Consider the following 13,846-nt stretch of genomic DNA (forward strand, 5'->3'; position numbering starts at 1 on the left):
ATTTAATATATGGTAGTACCAAATTGTTATTTTTTTCAAAATATGGAGCTGTTTTTTGTTCAGTTTCTTTCCCTTTTTTTGAAAATGTATAGAGTAAGGAGGTTCAAATAAGGATTTAGAAAATTACAGCAGAATATTTTGCTAGGCTGTGTCTTCTGACTTGAATCTGGCTCACCAGGCCTTTGTCATTCTCCCATCCCACCCTCCCCCAACCCGTGTGTACTTGGGAGTGGGGAGGGGTGTAATGAATTTGATAGCTCTTATTTCTCAAACAGTGATTTGGGGCCTGTGCTTAAAATTGTGCTGTTTAATCATAAGATATCTATAGGAATTTGTGGTATCTACCTTTCGTTCCCCAATACTTAGAGAATGCACAGACATCTGAATAAGCAATAAAATGTGACTCCCTTTCAGCACTTGGGGAGAGAGTGACACCTGCTGTTGGGAATGGTGCAAAACGACCTGGTACATTCTAATTCACTCTTCATAGTAGTAAACTTTCACTGAGCACTTACTGTATACCCGGAGTTTTGCTGTGGGCTGTTAATGCATGATCTCATTTAAGTCTCTGAGGTAAATGCTGTCTTTCCCATTTATATCTGAGGGAATTGTCTGAGAGGTTAAGTAACTCAAGATCACAGGGCTAGTGTTTTGACTTCAGAAGCCATGCTTGTGGCTACTATGTTCACTACACTCGAGACTTGCTTCTTCTATAAAAATCTCAGGGAATACTCCCCAAAACGTGCCCCTCCTTTTGTTCAGCCTTAAGGAGAGAGATTTTTGGAAAGAAAGTTCTAAACCAGCAGCCGCTCAGAAAGTAGTAAGACTCATTCACAAGCACTTTAGTACAAATACATTTTAATATAATTTACTGGCCAGACTTCTAAAATTACTTGAATTAAGCTTCTCTGTCTTGTCTTTTAGCACTTGACGGTGAAACAGACAAAAATAGATAAAACAAATATGAAGACTAGAGTACAAATACAATACATAACTGATTCTACTCTAAAAAATAACGAGATTCTTTGTTTCTTGGATGATCTATTTTGGGTTTTACTAAAGTAATTTGAAAGCTTAAAGTTAATATTGTAATTTAAATGAGTAGTACTTTACTCTTTGCTACATACTCTGGCCAAAGACATTTAGACCTTCGGAGAACCTGGGTCTGCAATATTTAATGAGTCTCTCACCCTAACTCCCAGTTCTTACACTCCAGTGAAACCTATGGGCTATTAAATTCCGCATCCCCATAGCTGGAGAAAGACTGCAGAAACTCTTCATGAGTGAGTGGTCAGAGGGTTGTATGTTCATCTCTGGAGTTTTAGTTTCTAATCCATTCTTCTGTAAGGTTAGAATCTTTCAGCCAAGAATCAGAAGACTGACATGCCCTTGGTCAAATCAGTGCTCTGGGGGGGCGACTCGCAAACACTCACATTCTTAGGTAAAATCACCAGAGGACCAAGGTCAAATGTCTTTAGGATACTGAGTAATGTTAGGTTCCAAATGTTGAAATGAAGGGGATGTGAGAGGCTCGAATCCAGTATATGAAATATTATCTTCCAACTATTAAGAAAATAAGCAAAGGTCAGGGGACAGATGCAGGCTCATCACATTCAAAGGAAAGGGCCTGTGGCAGAGAATTAGCACAGGATAACTAACCACACTCAGCTCACAGGAGGCTGAAACCAACACTGCAGGGACAGGGATGGTAACGAGAGAGACAAAGCCGAAGATGCTAGGACAGCAGGTCTTGCTCCTTCGCGTCATGAACCTCCTTTCCTCCTGGTAATTGATTCACTTCCAAGAACGCCTTTTCCCCTCCTCTTCCTCTAAACCTATTTCCTTATCTTTGAAATGAGGATGATAACATTTTGTAGGGAGTTTTGTGAGGATTAAGATGCTCCACGTGAAGTATGTGTTGCTGTGTGCAATAAATGTTAGCTAAAAAATGTTAGTTAAAAATTCTCTGTCTTAAGGACCTGGCTCCGGCTTCACCCCACCATCCTCTTTGTTCTTGAGGTCTTATTCCTGCTTCACATGAGAGTGATCTCTCACCACTCTCCCTCACTGTGAACTCTCTAACATTCGTCTCTATCACTCCTCAGCACATGCTACCTTATATTACTATCTCTTTTTAGCTGAAGATTTCTATTTTGCCCTATGTATTTTAATTCTTCCGTACCTTTGCTCATGCTAATCTCTCAGCCTGAAACAGAGGCTCAGTGAGGGTTATTAATATGGTCAAAGGCATGCAGGTCACGAGTGACTAAGCTGACTGCAGAGCTGGGACTTTCCTATTCTCCATATTTTCCCTGTGTCCTCTGTACACCTGGCGTGATGCCTTCTACATGGTAGGAGTTCAAGAAACATCTATCAATTTAAAAAGGGAGAAAACATGGTAATAGCATCTTAATGTAGGATTTGGCAATTATGCTGCCATTTTAACAGTCAATTCAGTGAGTTTTAAGTCATAACAGCAAACAGTGGGGAGAGCAGCGGGCAAAGAGGGATTCTTGAAGTCATGCCAAAGCTGGAGCCCGGCGTGGGGCTGTCTGGGTCAGTTGAGGTCTGACCACACCCTAATACTTTGGCATCTTGAAGTTTGATTTCATTAGCACAGAATCTTATGAAATATGCACCTTGATATGTTCTTCCAAGGAACAAATTACCCATTTGAGGGCACACATGACAAAAGACTGTGTCTACTTAATAAAATTTAAGCCTTTGTTTAGTCTTTTGGCAGATTTGAGTTAGACTTCTTGTATTCTGTGAAGATTCTCTGAGCTTTCTTCTGCTGTAAAATAATTCCTCTGCTAGTAACAGAAGAACATAGAGAGCAAGAAGTAAGAATAAGGCATTGGTCACTGCTCAGGAGCAGAGGATGTCCTGGTAACTTGTAGAGCAGCATTCTGAACTGTCTCTTACACTTCCTCATCAAGGGAAAGCGATCTTCAGCTGGAAAAGGAAGCACACTAGCCCTATTGAGAGGGAACTGAATCCCAACAAAGAGGAGGAGATGTTTAATCAAGTGCCTAATAGTTTTAAATGAACTTTGAAGTTCCCAAGTGCAAACGAATTGCATTCCTGAGGAGGGAAAGAATTTGCATTTGTGATTAGGAAACCATTTTAGATGATCAGGCAGCAAATCCATCATTTCAGACTTTGTCTTTTTCTGTAGGTTGGGTTCGTTTTCTGGGAGGAAGAATCCTCCAATCTCTGTCTGGGGAAGAATATGCCCAGATGTTATTCTGAGAATGAAGTATGGAAAGGGGGCTTAGGATCCCCCGGTTCAGTAGGTGCCCTTTCACAGAATCCCTCTGTTCACAGCCTCATGCCCACCTCACCTACTGCCTCTCCAGGATCTGGAAATTCCTGAGCCTCTTCTGTTCAATTTCTATTCAATTTCTCTGAAGAATGAACCTCCACCCACCCCCACCCCCACCCCAAGGATGGGTGACCACACAGAGTTCGGGACGGGACCTGAGACTAAAGGCTGTTTAAACAGTTTTGAATGAGATCGCGATGCTGGTTTTCAGAATTTTGCAATACTGTGTTAGAAATTTTGAATTGAAGTACATCACACAAACAGAAAAGTACACAGCTTGGTGAATGATCACAACCGTGTAATCACCACCCAGATCAAGAACTTGACTACCTCCTTTATGACTTTGACCACGAATATAGCTTTCTGCTTTTGCCCAGAAATATAGTTAGATTCTTACCTGATTGAACAACTCAATCCAAATTATCTTGACTAATGAGAATTCCTAGTGTTGTGACATGAGGCTTTGCCTGTGGCCTTGTCTTGGTAATGTATTTGTCATTGATTTGGAGAATGCCATTGAAGGCAAGCTTATGAATTTACGATTAAGGCAAAGGAAAAAAGAAAGCTAACACTTTATTCTACATGACAGAATCAAGGTTCAACAAGTTTTTTGTCTTCATTTAAAGTTCAGCTGCACAAATGGAGGATAAGAGTTACAGACCTGGATTAATAGCAATATATGTCTGAAAAACTTAGGAACTGCAGTAGACTACAAGTACTAACTTGCTCAAAAGTTAAGACAATCTTAAGCTGAATTATTGGCAAGACTAAGTCGCAGAGAAGTTAATGGTCTCATTTTCCTCTGCTTTGGTTGGCTGCACATGGGAAAGCATATTGTGTTTATTATATCATATTTTGACTAATATTCAAAAGAGAGTAACCAAGAATGGCTTAAGGTCTGGCAATAATGACACGAAAATAGTTTAAGTAGATATGGAGTCCTAGTCTAGAGAAGTTCTGTCAAGTATGGTAGTAGCTGGCTACACGTAACTACTGACTGGTTGACAGCACAGATTATAGAACCTTTCCATCGCTGCAGAAGCTCTATTGGACCCCACTGGTTGGAAACAAGAGGAATAGACAGAAATATCAAAGTTGTTTTCAAACATTTGAAATTATTTTGTGTTAAAGAGGGTGAGGCATTCTTTATTAATCTACCAGAGGGCAAGACTTACCAGGAAATAAAGTTATAGGATGTTTAAAAAAATTCTTTTTATTACTATTTTTAATAACTCTACCTTCAGAAAAACTTTCTAATGACTAGAGCTGGCTACCTGCTTCTTTACTGATGGGTTAGGCAGCAGTTATAGGATCCTTAGTCAGTATGTAACAGAGGAGATCCTGAAATCAGGGGGAGTTTGCACTGGGTTATTTCTACTGATGCTTCCAGCTCTGTCCATGGTTCTAATGTAGATATTTTAATTTACTGTTACAATCATTTTTTTTTATTGAGTTCATAATAGTTTACATGGATGTGAGATTTCAGTTGTACATTATTTCTTGTCTGTCACCACACAAGTGCTCCCCCTTCACCCCCTGTGCCCACCCACCACCCCCTTTCCCCTGGTAACCACTGAACTGTTTTCTTTGTCCATGTCTTTGTTTATATTCCACATTTGAGTGAAATCACATGGTGTTTGTCTTTCTCAGTCTGGCTTATTTTGCTTAGTATAATTCCCTCCAGGTCCTTCCATGTTATTGCAAATGGGATGAATTTGTCTTTTTTTCTGGCTGAGTAGTATTCCCTTGTATATATATACCACATCTTTATCCAATCATTGGTCGATGGGCACTTGGATTGTTTCCATGTCTTGGCTATTGTGAATAGTGCTGCAATGAACATAGGGGTGCATATGTTACTTTGGATTGTTGATTTCAAGTTGTTTGGGTAGATACCCAGTAGTGGGATAGCTGAGTCATATGGTAGTTCTATTTTTAGTTTTTTGAGGCATACCCATACTATTTTCCATAGTGGCTGCACCAGTTTGCATTCCCACCAGCAGTGTATGAGGGTTCCCTTTTCTCCACACCCTCTCCAACATTTGTTATTTTTAGTCTTAGTGATTATAGCCATTTTAACAGGTGTAAGGTGGTATCTTAGTGTAGTTTTGATTTGCATTTCCCTCATGATTAGTGATGTTGAACATCTTTTCACGTGTTTATTGGCCATCTGTTTATCTTCTTTGGGAAAATGTCTGTTCATATCCTCTGCCCACTTTTTGATTGGGTTGTTTGTTTTTTTGTTGTTCAGTTGTGTGAGTTCCTTATATATTACGGAGATTAACTCCTTGTCAGATCTATGATTTACAAATATTTTCTCCCAATTGGTGGGTTGTCTCTTTGTTTTTATTCTAGTCTCTTTTGCCTTGCAGAAGCTCTTTAGTCTGATGAACTCCCACTTGTTTATTTTTTCTTTTGTTTCCCTTGTCTGAGAAGACATGGTGTTTGAAAAGACCCTTTTTAGTTCGATGTCAAAAAGCATAGTACCGATATTATCTTCCAGGAGTTTTATAGTTTGAGCACGTATCTTCAAGTCTGATCCATTTTGAGTTTTTGTTTGTGTGTGGTGTAAGATAGTGGTCTACCTTCATTCTTTTGCATGTGGCTGTCCAGTTTTCCCAACACCATTTATTGAAGAGACTATCTTTTCTCCATTGTATGTTCTTGGCACCTTTGTTGAAGAGTAGCTGTCCATAGATGTGTGGTTTTATTTCTGGGCTTTCAGTTCTGTTCCATTGATCTGTGTGCCTGTTTTTGTACCAGTACCATGCTGTTTTGATCACTATGGCTTTGTAGTACATTTTGAAGTCAGGGATTGTGATATCTCCAGCTTTATTCTTTTTTCTCAGGATTGCCTTAGCAATTCAGGGGCCTTTGGTTGCCCCATATGAGTTTTAGGATTCTTTGCTCTATTTCCGTGAAGAACGTCATTGGGATTCCATTGAATCTGTAGATTGCTTTGGGTAGTATGGACATTTTAACTATGTTTATTCTTCCAATCCATGAGCAAGGGATCTCTTTCCATCTCTTTATGTCATTATCAATTTCTCTCAGTAGTATCTTATAGTTTTCATTGTATAAGTCCTTCACCTCCTTGGTTCAATTTATTCCTAGGTATTTTATTCTTTTAGTTGCGATTACAATCATTTTTAATATGGTTTACAGGGCTTCATCTCAATTGGCCCTACTTGTACCACTCTAGTCTAAACCATACTGAGCTGTTTTCAGTCTCTGCAAAGAGCCCTGTTCTCTCTTGCTCCTTGGTATTTGCGTTTTCTCTTTCTGATGCCTAGAACACTCTTTCCAAGAACTTCTACCCCCTTTACTTGGCTAACTCCCATGTGTTCTCCTGTCTCAAATCAGATATCACTTCCAGTGATGATTTTCCAACCTCCTCTCTCGAAGTCTGACATAGATGCTTCTCTGATGTACTCCCATAACACTGTTTACTTCTCCTATAATGTACTTAGCAGACTGGATTGTAAAGATCAATTTACTTGTCTATATCCCCCGATAGACTGTAAACTCCTCAGAGAATGTCATAGTGGTTATCTTATTTACAGTAGCCTCCCCAGTTCCTACACAGTGTCTAGCTATTCCTAGGAATGCTCAATAAAATAAAAACATGACTATTTTGTACTAAAACCAGAAAAGGCTGACAAAAATGTCTAAAAGAAAAATGATTTCAACGTAAATAGTTATTAAGTGGATGAATGCTCCAATCTTTCTTGACCAAAATCAGAATACTTATAGGTACATAGACTTTTCAAGAAAATGAAAACACCCCCAGTGATCTGATAGATAGATAGATTGAGAGACAAAGAGAATAGCAACTGTTTAAAACTCAGTTAACACACATTCTATGAGAGCAGAATTACCTGGATACCAAAACCAGACAATAACATTACAAGAAAGAAAAATTACAGACCAATATCCCTTATGAGTATAAATGCAAAAACCCACAAGAAAATATTAGCAAACCAAAATCAGTAACATATAAACAGGACTATATACCATCACCAAATGGAATTATTCCAAAATGTAAGGTTAGTTTAATATCCAAGAATCAAAAAATGTAAATACCATATTAATAGAATAAAAGACATAAAACCATGTGATCATCTCAATAGATGCAGAAAAAAGCATTTGACAAAAATCCAACACTCTATCGTGATAAAAACACTAAACAAACTAGCAATAGAAGGGAATTTCCACACCCTGATAAAGGGTATCTACCACAAACCCACAGCCAACATATTTAATGATGAAAGATTGAATGCATTCTCTGTAAGATCAGGAACAAAACAAGGATGTCTACTCTTGACACTTCTATTTGTTATAATAATAGAGGTTCTAAAAAAGCTAATTAAGCAAGAAGAAGAAATAAAAGGCATCCAGATTGGAAAGGGAGAAGTAAAATTACTTCTATTTGCACATAACATAATCTTTTATAAAAAAAATCCTAAAGAATCTACTAAGAAATTATTAGGGGGCTAGCCTAGTGGTATAGTGGTTAAGTTCACATGCTCTGCTTTGGCAGCCTGGGGTTCACACCAGCGTGGACCTATACACTACTCATCAGGCCATGCTGTGGTGGCGTCCCACAGACAAAATAGAGAAAGATTGCTATAAATGTCAACTCACCAATAGTATTCTTCAAGCAAAAAGAGGAAGATTGGCAACTGATGTTAGCTCATGGCCAATCTTGAAAGAAAGGAAGGAAGGAAGGAAGGAAGAGAGAGAAAGGAAGGGAGGAAGAAAGAGAGAAAGGAAGGAAGGAAGGAAGGAAGGAAGGAAGGAAGGAAGGAAGGAAGGAAAGAAGGAAGGAAGAAAGGAAGGTGGAAGGAAGAAAGAAAGAAAAAGAATGTTAGAACCCTACTTCACTCCATACAAAAAGAATAACCCAAAATAGATTATAGTACTAAATGTAAAAGCTAAAATTACAAAACTCTTATAAGAAAACATAGAAATTGACCTCAGGTTAGTCAATTATTCATTGGATATGATCCTAAAAGCACAAGGAAAAAAGAAAATAATAAACTGGACAAGATAAAGATGTAAACTCTTGTGTGGCAAACAGTACTATCAAGAACGTAAAGACAATCCAGAGAATGGGAAAAATATTTGCAAATCCTATATCTGATACAGGACTTATGTCCACAATATATAGAGAACTCAAACTCAATACTAAAAAACAATCCAATTAAAAAATGGGCAGAAGATTTAAATAGACATTTCTCCGCAGAAGATATACAAATAAGCCATGAACGGATGCTCAACATTATTAGTCAGTAGGGAAACGCAAATCCAAACCATGAGGAGATATTGTTTCACACCCAGGAGGATGGCTATAATCAAAAAGGCAGACAATAGCAAGTGTTGACAGTAGTGCAGAGAAATTGGAACCTTCATACATTGCTGGTGGGAACGTAAAATAGTACAGCTACTTTGAAATGAGTTTGGCAGTTTCTCAAAATACTAAACATACTCTTACCATATGGCCCACGATTCCACTCTGAGGTATATAACCAAGAGAAATGAAAATGTATGTGAACACAAAAACTTGTACATGAATGTTTATAGCAGCATTACTCATAATAACCTAAAGGTGGAAAGAACCCAAATGTCTAGCCACTGGTGAATGGATAAATAAAATATGCAATATCAGTATAACAGAGTATTATTCAGCCATATAAATGAATGAAGTATAAAGCCATATAAGTGAATAAGTTGATTTAAAAACCAAATGCACATTTAAACTTAAGATGGCTATTAGTCCACAGCACTATAACTTAAGCAGATTTATTAAGAACAAAAACTTTAAAATTTTGTTTTCAAATTGATTGGAAATTTCACATTGAAATGATGTTTATCAGCCATTTTATCAGTTTTTCTTATTTTGGTCCAAATGAATCATGTTTTATTTTGCAGCATCCCTTATAAAACCTCAAAAATGACAGTAATGTTCCCCCTGTGAGGAATGCTACGCTAGATTGAAAGCACAAAATAACTCTGGAACTAGACAGTTCAGGTAGCTATTTCCCCAGACAATTTAGTTTACCAAAGTGAATGGTCTTCTTAAGCTTCGTTCATTCTTTTTTCTTTTTCTTAAAGATTGGCACCTGAGCTAACATCTGTGGCCAATCCTCTTTTATTCTTTTCTTTCTCCCCAAAGTCCCCCAGTACATAGTTGTATATTCTAGTTATACATCCTTCTAGTTCTGTGATGTGGGATGCTGCCTCAGCAAGGCTTAATGAGTGCTGGTAGGTCTGAGCCCAGGATGTGAACTGGTGAAACCCTGGGCCACCAAAGCAAGTGTGCGAACTTAACCACTTGGCCACGCGGCCGGACCCTAAGCTTTGTTCATTCTAGTCCAGTTTCTTTTTACCATTTAGTTCAAGGGTATTCTGCAGACATCCCTTAGTTACTGTTCTAAGCATAGATATTAGAGAGAATTTCTTAGACAAGACTGTGAGGATTAACTAAGAAGTGTTCTCTAAAGCACTGACTCAGAGTGGTGAGGACAAGTAACAAGACAGCAACAGTATTCTGAGACTTCACTATTAAGAAATAGTCCCTTTTGCTATGGCAACATGCCTGCTCTAAGGCTTTAATTGTTTACAGCCTTAAGGCTCCCAGACTGAGAACGTGGCGACCATTAACATCTAATTCTGGCCAAAGGATGATTGGGGAAAGTGGTTCTCTTCCAGAAACAAGGAGCAAGTTAGAAATAAGTCACAGAAAGATCTTGACCTTTACTTAGATAATAAACATTATTTAAAAACACAATTGTAGTCTAAGAAATTATAGTAAACAGTCTGTAAAGTCTGGTGACACAGATAATAGTATTTTATTCTTCTTAAATGACATATTGTATCTTTACCTGTTTCTAGTCTGTCCAGACACCCTGTTTGAGGTTCTCCTTGTTCTTGTTTTTTAGATGTCGAAGTTTAAGTGTAACCTACCATAATACCCCATTTTCTTCTCTCCAGTGATTGACCTGAGAATAGGCACCTGACCCAAGTCTGCCACGCCTATCCCAGAATCTTTCTTTGGGATTTTATTTATGGACATTGAGAGACAGTGCTGAAAATGCCTATAGAAAACCCTGTATAAGTCCCTCTCACTGAAAAGAATGAAGCTAACACAGAGGTTGAGGTAAGAAAGGGACCCACAGATTGACAGATAGATACATGGAGATTCCTGAGGATGGCAAATCCTTGGACGAAGTTGGGAAAGAGGCAGCTCTATTTATGTGAGTTAATAAATTTCCTTCCTTTGTTCCTTCCTTCCCTCCTGCTTACTTATGACATTGTGAATCCAGTTAATTTTAGTTGCAAAAAAGCAAGTCCTGACCAGTTTTCCTACTCAGGATATCAAAGTCAGTAGAGCTACAGTCCAGGTTCCATTTGGTTACAGTGTATGTTTCCATGTGAACTGGCAGAAGGAGGCAGGGCTGACGGGTTCTTCTCAGAGCTCAGAACATTACTTCTCTCAGATCCGCTTACAACTTAACCATCAGCTGTTTTCTGTAGTATGGAAGTGGTTGAAGCTTAATAAATGGAGACTTTGAGCAAGTTATTTTTCAGTTGTTGAGGCTCGACTTAGACGGTGGAGTATCAGAGGTCAACTGAGGAGCACAGCTTGATCTCTTTAAGAATTTATATATTCATTCGGTCATAAATATCTACTCAGTTTTAATTGTGTATCAAATTCTGCTAGACACTAGGATGCACTAGGGGGCATGAGAAACATGATTCCTGTCCTCACAAAATTTATGGTATAAGAGAGATTATGGTCAATCAAATAAGTAATTATTAAAAAGCTCTGAGAAGGGAGAGAGGCACAGGGAAGTGGGGATCACATAGCAGCAGGATCTTTCCTGCCGGTTGGAGGCTGTTAGGGAAGGTTCCCATAGGAAGTAATGTTCAATCTGAGACCCAAATAACAACAAAAGTTACCCAGCAGTGGAGGGAGGACAGAAGGGGAAGAGAAATCCAAGTAAAGAGAACACCAAGTGCTAAGATCTGGTGGTAAGAGAGTACAGAATATGCCACATACTGAAAGAAGGATGGAAGCGATGGGGGCAATGGTCAGAGAAGCTGGAGAAACAAAACTAGGTCATGATGTGCTTTGGAGTTTGTTTCTGAAGGGTTTTAGACAAGGGAGCTTGCCCTGCTCTGGGGCACGCACAAGAGGTGAGCTGGGCACCATGGGGGCTTGTGGCTTATTTTCCATCAGAATACCTGTGACTAGCTTGCACTTACTCCCTATTTCCTCTTCTATGTAATCCCATCAATTCAAGATACCATTTGAGCTCCCTCTCTATGTGATGCTGTTGCCCCAGCTCCTGTAGGCTGTCCAGTGAAGCATGGGTTGGTTATAGACATCTAGTGACATAGCTGAGGTGTTGGGAGGCAGCCTGAACAAGATAAGGAGATAAGAAGAGGAAGAGGTGAAACTAGGTTAAAGAAGGGACAGTAGGTGGGCTGTTGGGTTTCTGCAAGTGTTAAATAAAATACAACTCAAGTCAAGGAATCTAGAGATTAATTTGCTGAGGCAAGGAACCAGACAGGACAAGTAAAACTTGAAGCTTGGGAGAGTCCTTCATGAAACAATTTTAAGCAATGTGGCAGCTGAATCCAATTTCTTTACCCAACCAGGAAGACTTAGTGACTCAGTCTGTTTGGTAACCCTTCCTGCCACAAGTGGGTTCCCAAGCAGCTGGGGTTTGGTGTGTTCTGAATCTGTGATTTAATTAATTATTTAACCAATCGATTTATTAGACATTTGTTGTATATTGTTTTCAAAGTGTTTAAAATACTTAGGTCACTTCTTACAAGCATGTGTTTTTCTCAGTCTCTAATTCTGCTGAATTCCAATCAAAATAAACGTTCCTATGCACTGTGATTTGTTCTAGCCAGAGAACACACATCAGTAGACAAGGCAATCTTGCGTCTCCGGAACAGAGAGTGATCTCTGAGCTCCTCTCTGGCAGGAACTACATGTTAATCAATTTTGCATTCCTCACCGACCACATCCCACCAAGTAACTACCAGGTACCCAGCACACAGTAGATTCTAAATAAAAGTTTGTCGAATGAATGAATTGAAAGCCTGCAGTATACCATGGAAATAATGCTGTATTTCTTCACACTGACTTCATCTCTTCCTGTTTATACAAACTTGTACTAATTGTTTAACCTCTCTAAACTTTAGTCTTCTTATTTGTAAGATGTGGTAAGAGGGTAGAAGAGTAATGCCAATAATTAGACCAGTGTCTAATTGGAAGATTTTAGATATTAAGGCTATTAGGAATGATATTCTCTTTTTAGAGATAGATGGGTTATCTCCTGGATATCATTAAAGTTTAAAAGGCAGAATTAGTTTTTGGGTGGTGAACATAGTGTAATCTACACAGAATTCGAAATATATTATGGTGTACATCTGAAAGCTATATGATGTTATAATCCGATGTTATTGCAATAAAAAAAACAAATAAAAGGCATGAAGTTCTTGTGGCCATAAATTAAAATGTTAGGACGTATGTCTCATTTTTCCAATAAATATTTACTGAATCTATTTTATGGGTTAGATTCTGGTGGTAGGAACTACCAAGGTGCTCACCTTCTCAAGGAAAAGGAAGCACCACAAGTAAGGAAACACTGTTTTGTGATGAGTGTGATGAAGGAAGTGAACAGGGAGGTGGGGTAAGATAGTACCTGGGGTGCCTACTGCACGTAGAGAGGCTGACAGGGTGGAACTTGAGGCGATGGAGAGTCAGGCAGGAGACAGATTCCACGGGACTGTGAAAGCCACGGTCAGAAGGTAGAAATTTACTCCAAGGACATTGGAAAGCTGCTGCAAAGTTTTAAGCAGAGAAGTGATATAATCTTATTACATTTTGAAAATGGGAGGCTGTGTGAATAATGAATCCCAGGTGGGCAGGTACAGAAGCAGGGAGCTCAGTTAGAAGGAGCTTGTGATAGTCCATGTTGGAGAAAAGTTGGTGGCTTAGATTAGGGTAGTGGCAGTGGCCGTGGCAAGAAGGGGTGGATTCCACTTATATATACCAAAGATAGAATTGATAGAAATTGCTGATGTGGGGCATGGGGAAAAGGGGAAGATTGGGGCTGGAAACTGGAATTTTATTGAACAAATAGTTAATGAAGCCATTTCTGAGATGAAGTGGGCTCACAGAAAAACAGGTTTTTTTTTTTTGTTTTGTTTTGGGCAGGAGAGCAGCAATCCAGCCTTTGATAAGAGTATTAGAGATCCAAGTAGACATGATTATTGATTATAACGGAAGATTAGTATACTGCTCTGCACATCTCTGTGATGTTTAGCATTATCCTTGTAGACTCTTGAAGAGTTTAACTCACACCATAAATAAGGATCTTATTTACAAGATTTATTAATTTGTAAGATGGCTGGCATCTCACCGTTAAAGAGAAAACCAATCAATCATCCTTTGTGTCTTTGTTTGATGAGAGTGTGGCTGTTGATTTTCATTTTGGGAAC

This window comes from Equus quagga, chromosome 3, assembly GCF_021613505.1.
Source record: "Equus quagga isolate Etosha38 chromosome 3, UCLA_HA_Equagga_1.0, whole genome shotgun sequence".
Classification (NCBI taxonomy): domain Eukaryota; kingdom Metazoa; phylum Chordata; class Mammalia; order Perissodactyla; family Equidae; genus Equus; species Equus quagga.